The sequence below is a fragment of the Myxocyprinus asiaticus genome, chromosome 24, assembly GCF_019703515.2.
Source record: "Myxocyprinus asiaticus isolate MX2 ecotype Aquarium Trade chromosome 24, UBuf_Myxa_2, whole genome shotgun sequence".
NCBI lineage: Eukaryota > Metazoa > Chordata > Actinopteri > Cypriniformes > Catostomidae > Myxocyprinus > Myxocyprinus asiaticus.
The window spans coordinates 27112715-27125447 of NC_059367.1; the positions used below are offsets into that span (position 1 = coordinate 27112715).

A 12733-nucleotide genomic window follows, 5' to 3' on the forward strand; every position below is an offset into this window, starting at 1 on the left:
GTGCCTATAGGGAGATGCCTAAACTCACATTGACAGTAAGAAACACACCAATCACATTTTTGGTAGACTCTGGTGCCACAGAGTCAGTCATAATGACAAAGGAATTAAACCCAAAGTTAAGTGGCAGATTTGTAAAAACAATTGGGGTTACAGGGAATGTTACAAAAGAATACTATACAACACCTTTGTCTGTGACTGACAATTTAAAGGGCAATATCAAACATTCCTTCTTGCTGCCTGACTACTGTCCAATAAATTTGTTGGACCATGATTTAATGTGTGATTTGGGCATCAGTTTGGTAGCAGGCTCCTCAGGAGTAGTTGTGGCCAGGGAGGAAATTGTTGACCCACCAGAAAATATGATGACAAAATGTAACATGGACACACTGTTATATGCTTATGAATGTCAACTACACGATGACAATAAGAGAACAGTAGGAAGTGAGTTTGTAAAACTGGCACATATGCACATGAAACAAGAAGGAACTGACTTTATGGAGATTGATTAATTGCATTGTACAGCATTTGTATCAGAAGTGCCAGACGAGCAGTATGAGAAAGGTTGGTTAGAAAAGCGAGTGAGGTCTCATTGGTTGAAAAAAGATTGGTTGTTTTGGACTAAAGATAAGTGTGCTATTGGAGTCTGGCTGCCCAGCCTCTTAGAAGAGAAGCAGTATAGGGTACCCAATGACAGACCATATATATCACTGGCTAAAGGGATAATGCTTGAATGGGAAAATATAGGCCCATGGGTGAAACAATGTACATTTGCAGATGACTGGACTAAAGTGGGCAATTCAAATGTGTGGCATAGTGTACAGATGGATAGTTTCAAAACAGACTGTCAGCATAACATAGAAACCTCAAGGGGCATTCAGATATTTCAGGAGACATGTGACAAACTCTCTCCGGCCATGTTGGGGGAACTGCATCCTGAGCTAGCTGAAGTAACAAGTGATTTGTGGGCCCAAAGCAAATATGATGTGGACTACTGAAAAATGTTGAACCGGATGTGATCAATATTAAATCATCATATAGGCTGTGCAAAGAACAATACCCCCTAAAATTGGAAGCAAAGGAAGGGATATATATTCTGTTTTTGAATCATTATTGAAGTTTGGCATAACTGTGCCATGTCCAACATCTCCAGTACGAACTCTAATTTTCCTTTCAAAAAGGTTGCTGGCCAGCCAACAGAATGGAGATTTGTACAAAATTTGAAAGCAGTTAATGCAGCTGTACATGCTTGAGCTCTAAATGTTTCAAATCCACACACCATATTATCACAAGTGCCGGCAAATAGCAAATGGTTTTCTGTTGTAGACTTATCTTATGCTTTTTTCAGCATTCCAGTTGATAAAGGCTCGCAATACTGGTTTGATTTCTCATTTGAGGGAAAAACATACACATGGACCCGATTAGCTCAAGAGAACTGTGAAAGTCCAGCAATATATAATGCAGCATTGAAAGTCAACCTTGACAGCCTCACATTAAAAGGAGGAAGTGCACTTCTGCAATATGTGGATGATTTGATGATGTGTAACATTCTTCAGGTTAAAGGGGGAAAGGAGGATGCAGGAGTCGGCATTGCAGTCCACGTAAGTCTAGTTTTATTCTCAGGATTTAACTCAAAATATGCTTTCCAACAAGTCTTTCACTTTGTACACACAGCTTCAGTGATAACAGTCAGTATAAACTCAATCAATCAATACAAATCTTTTGAGCGTAGAGCTTCAGGGGGTGTGTGTGTCTCGGATTCTCTTTTGGTCTGGCATTCTGCCGGCCTTTTAAAGCCCGTCTTTTAATCACCATGTGATGGCACTTACCGCTTCCTCTCTCACCACTGACAGACATGACCATGTCCCGCCCCACATACCCCCACCGCCTGACTCAGGCCCGGACCCTTTCTGGCCTGCTAACCTCCTCCCCCCCATTCCTGGAGAGGAAATCAGCCACAACCATCTGCAGCCCTGGCCACCTGAAATTTGAAGGACTGAAGTGCCAGGTACCAACAAGTGATCCGCACGTTGGCATCCTTCATGCGGTGGAGCCACTGAAGTGGGGCATGATCCGAGCAGAGGATGAAGGCCCACCCCAGCAGGTAATAGCGGAGGGTTAGGACAAACCATTTGATGGCCAGGCACTCTTTCACAATCATGCTGTACTTAGTCTCCCACAAAGAGAGCTTACGACTAATGTATAGCAGGGGCCGCGCCATCCCCTCATCCTCCTGCGAGAGCACAGCCCCCAACCCCCTCTCTGATGCATCCGTCTGCAAAATGAAGGGGAGAGAGAAGTTTGGAGCATGTAAAAGCAGCCTGCCACAGAGTGCATATTTCACTCTCGTGAAAGCCTGTTGGCATGCCTCTATCCACTGGACTGGATCTGGCGCCCACTTTTTAGTGAGATCAGTCAAGGGGCTGGTGACATCAGAGAAACTAGGCACAAACCTTTGGTAGTAGCCAGCCCCATAAACTGTCTCACCATCTTTTTGGTCTTAGGTCGTGGGCAGACTGCTATCGCTGCGGTCTTATTAACTTGGGGCCGTACCTGCCCATGACCCAAGTGGAAGCCCAGATACCATACTTCCACCCGTCCAATTGTGCATTTTTTTCGGGTTTGCCGTGAGCTCCACCCCATTACTCCGTGGGACTAATAACTGGGTTGTATTTTCATGGGTTTTAGTGTCCTGTGTCACTCGATACAACCGGTCCCTAATGATCAAAAAATATGGATATGTGATGGCGACGTCAGACTGGAGCTGCTGGCCGTCGATTACTCTCACTTGGTCAAAGGTGTGCCTAAGGGTTTCAGCACATGTCTGCTCTAGATGGAAATCCCCCTCCGGGAACTGCCTAAGGGCTGCTCCCGGCTGCACACGTGGCGGCGGAGACATCATCCTGGGAAAGGCGACAGAGAGGGGTGGGTGGGGGGGGGTTTCTGGCGTGTAGTGCAGCCCACGGAAGCGGGGCACCAATTTGGGTGGAAACACTCCCCATTTCCGAGGAGCGGGTATAGGGCGAGAGGGAGGAGAGGGAGAAGCAGCAAGAGGGAGAGAGTGGGAGAGAGAGAGAGAGAGAGAGAGATCTGGACTGCTGCTCACCGGCTTCCAGGTAGGCCGCCATGTGGGCATCGGCCAGCTGGACGGCATCATCCACCGACGTGGGGCAGTGACACTGGACCCATTCCATGGAGCCAGGAGACTGGATCGTGGTAAAGGACTACAAGAGGAAAAGTTGGAAAGCACCACGCTGGCAAGGACCATTCCAGGTGTTGCTAACAACTGCCACAGCAGTGAAAGTTGCTGAAAGAGCCACTTGGATACATGCCAGCCAATGTAATAGAACACCAGCACTGACAGAAAACTAATCTATAAGCGTACATTGATCCCTGGCTGGAACCCAAAGGGCTCAATTCACCTCTCTGTGGCGGAGTCTGAGAAGGAGATGGGGTGTTCTTTCAGTGAGCATTTGTCCTGGCCCCGATGAAGAAACCAACAATGGCCAGAAAATATAAGAGGAGAGCTCGGAGGGGGAAGGAAGACGATGATGACACCAACGAGGAAACCGTGGAACCCGAACAGATGCTTGAGAAGTGGTCTAACCTGTGGAACAGTAGTATTAAAATTCCTAGGATAAATGATGACTATGACCACTACGATCCAAAGAAGCAACCTGATCTTTCCCAGTCCCAGAATGGGTACCTCCTTATCAAGATTATGATGATGATTGAAACATGTCTGTACAAATTTTTGAGGTTTAACAGCTTGCTCGATATATTTAGCAAAAAAAATAATAAAAAAAATAAATAAAAAAAATAAAATAAAAAATAAATAAACGTCTAGCAATATCGGTTTCAAAGAATTAGTAGATAGAGTTTTAGATATTGATATAATGATTGATGAATAATTCTAATTGTGCACTTTAATTGAAATTTTGATTGAAATTGACTTTTAATCGATGAATAATTTTCATGATCAAGATTTGTGAGCATAAAATTCTCAAAGGAGAGAATTGTAATAGAAAATTATTAAGACTTTGTATTCTATTGATTCTCTACTGGGTAGTTTGTTTTCTATCTGTCTCTTCTCTCCCCTGCATACCATATAATGTGTGGACACTCTGTACTCTGCTTGATGATAAAGTGTGAGTGTCCTTTAGCTGACCCTACTCTTATTCTGCCCAGAAACAGCGTTAGTAGAGTAAGACACCAGATGTTCACCCGCCCGAGGCATGGATGAAGCATGGACACTGAGAGGTCTGTGCAGAGAGGAGCCAGTCTGCTCCTGGCACAGGGTATCAATGAAACCATGCCTGGCAGAGTATAAGGCAGAGGACACCAAGAGCTCTTTGCTCTGCACCTGTGGAAACCTTTGATTTCTGTATGGTGACCTGCAAGTATTATTAAAATCCAGAAAGAAATGTTCTGCCTCTGAGTCTCTTATTTTACAAAATCCCCACAACAGTATCAGTTTAAGTCCAAGATGACACAAAGACAAAAGTTACTAAGTGCACCTTTAACAACAATAAAATCTGTAAAAAGTTCAAGGGATAGTTCACCCAAATTCACCCAGCCGTGAAAATTCTCTCATCATTTATTCACCTTTATGCCATCCCAGATGTGTATGAGTTTCTTTCTTTTGCTGAACACAGACAGAGATTTTTAAAGAATATATCAGCTCTTTAGGGCCATACAATGTAAGTGAATGGTGACCAGAAGAGTCTTCAAAACTCACATAAAGGTAGCATAGTGACTCCAGTGGATAAATCGATATCTTCTGAAGTGATATGATAGGTGTGTGTGAGAAACAATCATTATTTAATAAAAAAAAAAAAAAAAAAAAAATATATATATATATATATATATATATATATATATATATATATATATATATATAAATCTCCACCTTTGACCAGCCCCGACCAGTAGGAGGTGTTATGCACGAAGAAAGTTAATTGCAAAAACAAAAGAAGAAGAATGTAAAAGTGGAGATTTATGGTAAAAAAGGGCTTACATATTGATCTGTTTCTCACCCACACCTATCATATCAGTTCTGTAGATAGGGATTTAACCACTGGAGTCTTATGGATTACTTTTATTCTGCCTTTACAGTATGTGATTTTTTAAGATACAAAGCTCCGGCCACCATTCACTTGCATTGTATGGACCTGTTCTTCAAATACATCTCTGTTTGTGTTCATCAGAAGACAGAAAATCATACACATCTGGGATGGCATGAAGGTGAGTAAATGATGAGAGAATTTACATTTTTGGTGAACTATCACTTTAACACCGAATTTATTTAGTGTTATGTTCAAACATTCTGACAATAAGACTTCTTATCAGATATTGATCTTTCATTAGGCTCTCAATTATTCAATTAACTTTTTCCTTCAATTAAAGTTCATTAGAACTGAACTTATTTACAGAGGATAAAAAGTAATTTGTCCAGGCTTTAAAGCTCTTTTGTTAAATTACTACTATATGTAGTTGCTCTTGCTAAAATTTACCAAATATTTTGCATAATATCCATCATGTAATCACAGGTAAAACCATGCTCCTTATTATCTTGGTTATATGTAATTATGGTTTCTAAAAAAACAACAACTATGGAATTTGTAATGAAAAACAATATCCTAAACACGTAAAAAAAACAAACAAAAAAAAACAAAAAAACATATAAAGACAACCTCCATAAAAGTGGCTAATGTTCCCTTAATATATAATATTTAGTGTAATTATAATGATATTTAGAATAAATATTTACATTTCTGCCAAAACTTCATAGTTTCTACAGTTAGTATTACTACAGCAACTGCAAGGTAAATTGATGTGGTGATGTGTAGATTGATTAGTTTTCTTGTTTACATTGTCACTGCTGTGTGCTGTTTAGACTGTCGGGGCTGTTTTAATCTGGTTTAAACTCTCTACAGCACGGACCCTTTAAAGTTCCCATATCATCTGGGTGTATAACAGAGAATTCTGTGTCAAAATCAAATGGGTAGCGTGACTCGTGCTGTGTTTAGGACTGCACGGCACGAATGCACATCAGAATGCAGATAAAAGTCATCAGATTCGTCAATGCTGCATGGGTGAGAGTGATGGGTCCTTCTCTGGTCTCACACTGCGGCCAGCAGATGCATGCCATTTCATCACACTTTTGGAGTATTTGGCTTATGGTGTTTCCCGTATGCAGCAGTAAATGGCAGTGCTTAATCTATTTGCTGATCAGCCCACTACTCAAGCGACCGGCCCACCGGGAAACATCCTGGCGCTCCTTATAGCCAGTCCATCACTGCTTAAGCCGTGCTCAACTGAGCATGACTGTCAAACTACCCGAATCGCTGGACTGCTCATATTAGCAGCGCACATACCACACAAAAGATCCCAGTCGAGGTGCACACATTACAAGATCTTTGGCCAAGAGTCATCCCTGACCAACAGTGGGAAAAAAAAAAAAAATTCACATAATTTTCACTGGATTTTTCCAGAAAGTAAAGATGTGTCCGAATATCCATACTTTCCTATATACTGAAGTACTGTATACCAAAAACAGTATGCCAATGAAGTAGTATGTCCGAATCCTCAAAATTCATGAAGCAGTAAGTGAGAAACATCCGGATGATCTACTATTTCCGGACTACCATAATCCCTTGGGAGCTAAATATTTAAAAGAATGGCGATGAACTGCGAGTTGGGCGGCTCTTTTTAACTCTAAGTGCTATACAGTATACTGTATAACTCACTCTGGTCTCCAAACTACTTTTCACAAAAAAACGCACGCGAGAAGTGATACAGGAAATGATGTAAGATCACATGCGAGACAGTAGTTCTCACGCAAGACTGGAGCTCGTCCCTCTAAAAATGGTAGTCTTGTGATCCAAGTTGTTTGTGCGCTGATTTGCAGCGAAAAAACAAAAAAGAAAAAGAATATGGAGGAGAGAATGGTTGGAGAGATGCGGGCAGCAAGGATTGTCTGTTCTGCAGAGAGAGTTGGAGGTAAATAAATAATTTTGCAATGAATGCAGGTAGCTGCCTGCTGGTGTTGTGGCTCGACATGGACATGTTTGCGCTTTGTTTTTATTTCAAATAATCGAAAAGCTTATATGTATGCGAATTCTGATAGAAACTCTATTTAAGCCAATTTATTCTGATAGAAACTGTATTATTGTGCTCACCATACAAATAGATGCATGATAAGACTTGGGTTCAGGGAGCTGGTGCAGATGACACATCAAAACACATTTCACACTGCAGGACTTGGAGTCGCAGACAGGTCTAGATATTTAACCTGCTAAATATCTCTCGAGCATCTGCGACACATCGGCGCATCTCTCAGATCGCGTCTTTGAAAATTCACACATAGCAATTGTCGCTCACGTGAGCGAGCACCGATTTGCCTCTGATTTCGGGCTTTTGTCGGCAATCTCCATTAACTGTCAGCGAGTGGAAAATCAGGGTTAAGATCGTGTAGTGTAAACTTGGCATAAATATCTCTCGGGCATCTGCGTCACATCGGCGCATCTCTCAGATCGCGTCTTTGAAAATTCACACATAGTGATCGTCGGTCATGTGAGCGAGCACTGATTTGCCTCTGATTTCGGGCTTTTGTCGGCGATCTCCATTAACTGTCGGCGAGTGGAAAATCAGGGCTAAGATCGTGTAAACTCGGCATAGCAAGCATCACCAACCATAGCGAGCACCAACTTGGCTACAATGCGGGGGTTTTGTCACAGGCCTCGGAAATCTGTCTACGACAGCAAAATCCAACCAAAAATTGTGTAGTGAGAGTGCGGCTTTAGATGTATGAATTACTTGTTGTTGATCTCTCCTTGGCATAGACATATTTAATTTCTCCTCTTCCAGCCAGCTGCTATTGAAACAGCAACCCGGCATGTGGATGGAAGCAGGAGATGCAGGTATAATTTTTTGTGCACCGATTTACCATAGTGCAAGTAAACATGGTCATTGATACATGCAAACATACTTCTGTTTGCGTGTGACATCAAAGCAAGATGCGGATCAGGTCAATCAACAACAGTGCCACCTTAAAAAACAAATCTGCAGGGGCGGACTGGCCATAGTGAGAATTGGTACTTTTCCCAGTGGGCCAGCCGCGAAACTTCCCTTTGAGTTCCCTCCCAATGCATTTATCATGGTTTTACTACAATAATCATAATATAACCTTGATATTTGTAGTAAAACCATAGTACTAATACAGTACATATATAATTAATATTTGTTCATGTTAGTTAATAAAAAATAACTTTAGAATTTTTAAAATCATGTTGAAAGTATCATTAACCAAGATTAATTAATGCTGTAAAACTATTATTCATTGTTAGTTCATGTTAATTAATGTTGTTTGTTAAAAAATTGAAACTTATTCTAAAGTGTTACAACAATATTACTATAGTAAAACCATAGTTAAATTATGGTATTTGCACAGTAAAACCTTGATACCAACAAAATTATGATTTTAATTACCATAATTTTCGTTTTCCTGTATTATCACTAAGGTTTCACTGCGAATATCTTGGTTAAAATATGGTTACTGTGGTAAAACCATGGTAAATGTATTGCGAGGGAATGCAAAACTACTGCAAAGGAACTCAAAACTTATTGTGAGGGTACGCAAAACTATTTCAGAAATCACAATCAGGCCTTGTCCTTTAAGGGGTCCTTTACTAATGACCCTATACACTTTTGGTAATCAAGCAATTATAAAAAAATAAATTAAAAAAAAAATGCATATTTTGCAATTTTGGCTTTTCTGTTTTGTTTTTGTTACACTATTCATAAGAGAATGGATAAGAAATACTAAAAATGTTCTGGAATAACTTGAAAAATTTTTGAGGTACAGGGGGTTGAATGAGGTCCTGGGTTACTAAAGACCTGAGGTACATGCATTCAAGGGTTAAAATACTCAGAAATTGTGAATATCGATAAACTTGTTACAGTAACTTAACTTCTTTAATAAACACTTTGACAAACCGAATGGAAAACATGGAGTAATGTCTGATTCATTAAATCATGACAACCACTATAAGTTATTAAAGTTTTTTTTTTTTCTGAAACTGCTAGCTGGAAAACTGTGGTGATGTAATGCAGTAGCTCCACCCTAAACCTGTAGATCCCCTACCCGAAGGGGAGCCTTCAAGTTTAGCAGAAAAAGCGTAACATGATGGTACTCTGACAAAGTAATCTCAGCCTCAGACAGCAAGCACTAACTGTCTGATGCATATACTGCAACACACAAACATGGAAAGCGCTTTTTTCAATCTAATAAGCGACAATCTGATTGGCTGGTTTGATGGAATGGCCATGAGTAAAAGCAGTCTGCCTGGAGACTGTTCATTAGTTTCTGGGTTGATACAACGAGTGGTTTTGAGGATGAAATCATCACTGGATTTGCCAAAGTTTGCCAGGTTAGTGACAAGGGCTGGTGCTGGAGATGATTAGATGAAACAATTAATTATTTGAATAGCCCCCGAATTAATCATAATTCCCTTCTTGACCTAAATTCCTTATAAATAAATTGTGAGCAGATAAAACGAACCTGATGTGCTACAATAATGGTGGGTAAGTTTAACCTAGATGTCTTACACGATGCATTTAGATAATTGATTTGTCCTTAATGATGGCAGACTTTGATCACTTTCCAGATTACAGGCTCCAGGACGGAGAAGTGAGGAAAAGAGGATGCACAATTTAAGAAATGAGTAGCACCCATTGTCTTTGGAGATGAGTAAGACTGAGCTGGTCTAGCTTGTTCCTGAAAACAAGTTACTCATGGTTTGACTGTAACATGCCAGTTTCTGGGATCGATCGTCATATACAGCACTACCTACATATGAGGAAATCAGTTGGATAACAATCCTGTTTCTTTATCAGAAGGTTCAATTGCTTTAGAATGTTGATTTATTTAACTATTGTTAAGGTAATAAATACAAATATTTTTTTAAAACACTCCATTTTGGTTTCAAGTGTGGATGAGAGGTGTAAACGTAGTGTGATCAGTGCTATTAGTGTGGACATGACCTAAAACATCCCCCAAGTATCACTCGTTACCCTGAGTGATTGTAGTTACTGTGGTGAACAATCGAACACTGGAAAAACTCCAGGATTTTCAGTTTATTGCATGGCCCATCTCTAATTGTCATGGCAAGGAAAAGTGGCTCCATTTTGATTGGATTGTGGTGAACCAACACAAACAGTTGCCAAGCAGTCATCAGATAAGTGGCTCGGACAACTTCAAGACACTCTAGAAAGAAGGCCCCGTATCCTCCAAAATATTGGAAAGAAACTTCTCATTGGTCCACGAGTTGGCCTACATTTCTGGTAACCAGATTATGTGCTGGTCCCCCAGCATTGAATGCAGGTTTGCTAGTGTATCCACCAGGCTTTTAACCTAGCTTAAACAGCTTCATCAGAAAGACCATGCTGGTCCACCAGCTAGACCAGCACCAAACCATCACTTACCAGCATAAACCAGCTTGGAACAACATGGAAATCGCATGCTGGTTAAGCTGGTTTTTTCAGCAGGGCATACAAATGGTTCAAGACTTCTCGAAGCAGCATTAACTTAATATGTGGCAAATGCTGACGTGAAGAAACCACAAAGACAAATCTTTAAACACCACCTTTAACTCAGACCATCCCAATGAATTTCTTCCTAGAACGCCTGTCTATCATACATACACACACAGTAAATACTTTATGCATTTTTGTAAATCAAACTTTTACGCCAGTAGGTGGCAACAAATGAACGTCTTTAAGCCACTGATAAAGCACAGAAATGTTCACTGCCGAAAGAAGTCTAATTATACTGTATTAAAATCAGTGTGTCTACTAAGAGATTTAGGCAGTGTTTAAATATCATAAGCATTTTCCCCGCAAATTACAACAAAGCATATAATTTCGTGCCCTGCTGTGCATGACCATCAAGGTATACAAAAAGGATAACATAGCCTGTAAGTAATTACAGGTTTTAATTATGTCCTGATGTCATTGTAATGTCATTAGTCACTTTTGCTCTTAATTAATCCAGCACCTTTTTCTTTTTGTTAAACGAGATTCCCTAACTAAACGAGCAACATGCCTCCTCTGCTTCAATCGGTCAAAAGACGCTGATCCTCATTCATTCATGAATTTAATGAGTAAATGGGGCATGAAGCCCCCCCTAAATGGGGTCTAGTTATGCCTATGGTTGATAATACAGAAGTGTACTAAAGGTTAGGTTGAATCGCACAAATCCTTCAGTTTAATCAGATGACAGACTCCCTCAATTTAGGGGGGCCATCTGACATTCATAAACACACACACATACACACCTTAAATGACGTGTGTTCAAAAATCACCCCATACTTCGGTGTCTTGTGTGAGGCCCAGATCATTTCAATTGGTGCCCAGTACGATTCTCGCTACATTACTGATAAAAAGAAATTGAGCAATTAAGCTAAAAAGAGATGACCCCCAGCATATTCAGCTCAAGATCTCAGAGTTTCAACATTGAAATCCCGCTGCCAATATTTCAACTCTGAGCTTAAATATTAGAAGTCCAAATATCATTAATGTACTGAAGATACAATAAAACTTTCAGATTTTAGCTTCCAGTTTTTTTTTATTTTTGTTTTATTTACATAATATATGAAAATAACATTATTGTGCCATAACAACATGAGCTATCACAAAAAACATGAAATTCCCCTGATCCCACTGTATGCTATTTTTCTTTATTTTATGTAATTCTTCTTGCATGTTTTGTTTTTTTGTGTGTAAAACATTTTACTTTTGCTCTAGTAGTAGTGTTTGTTCACAGCAGGAAGGTTACAGATGCACCATGATTAGGACAGCTGGCTTCAGTCAGAGTCTGTTCAGAGGGCAGTGTTTTCCACTCACAGTTTGTAACTGTAACAAATTTTTGTTTACATGTTAGATTAAATTGATTAGGAGTTAAACAGAATGTGTAATGCTCCCCTGTTGACAATTATTGTGTATACTCAGTCCAATGAGATAATGAAATAAAATACACTTATTGGTTCTGACCTAGCTGGCTTCTTTGAACTCACTTTACCATGGTCTAAAACAGCACCAGTTCGAAATTCAGACTGCCACTTTGGATGTGATAACATTTCTCAAAAGACAAGCTTACATTTTCATGATATGCTATGCTTAATTATATTCAATATGATTTATTGTTACAAATTGGAGGTTTCAATAAAAGTGGTGAAAGTTTTAATGTTTGGTAACAGTTCTTGCTCACAGCCCTACACTCTTTTGTCCACAAACAGTTATGTTCAATGTTACAGAAAACACGTGGTGTGTCCCAAACTGCACACCTCTCCACTATTCTACATCATTTTGTAGTGGAAGTAGTATGAGTATTATGTTAACTCTGAAAATGCAACAAAAATAAGTGTACTATGAGTACCCGGATGATGCACATCTTCAGCCATCAAAACAGAGTGCGGAATGTTGGACACTTCATGCACTCAGCATTCACGGCTTGCCGTACATAGCTGAACGGGTGGAGATACCTGGCTGGGTCAAAATTAAGTCATTTATATTAAGTTATCTCAAATAAAAAGTTTTTTTGAATAAAAATAAAAATGGCGGTAAAGGTAATACACAATAGTGTAAGAAATGCCTTGCATTTGAACTTTTAAAGAAAAGAGGAATGTTGGAAAATGTTGAATGAATTTGTCAAAATGTAAGTTTAATGAATTTTGGA

At 39.8% G+C, this 12733-nt stretch overlaps 1 protein-coding gene across 2 annotated transcripts in view; it reads right to left on the reverse strand.

Annotated features, from left to right (window-relative positions):
• LOC127415323 (uncharacterized) overlaps positions 1-12733 on the reverse strand; it is a 53400-nt gene that overhangs the window by 29392 nt on the left and 11275 nt on the right. The window contains exon 3 of one of the 2 annotated variants that reach the window (XR_007892932.1): positions 9585-11910. The exons of the other annotated variant lie outside the window; for it this stretch is intronic. The gene's annotated coding sequence lies outside the window, so the exon portion shown is untranslated. Of the gene's footprint in view, positions 1-9584; positions 11911-12733 lie in introns of those variants that run through there. 2 annotated transcript variants of the gene reach the window in all.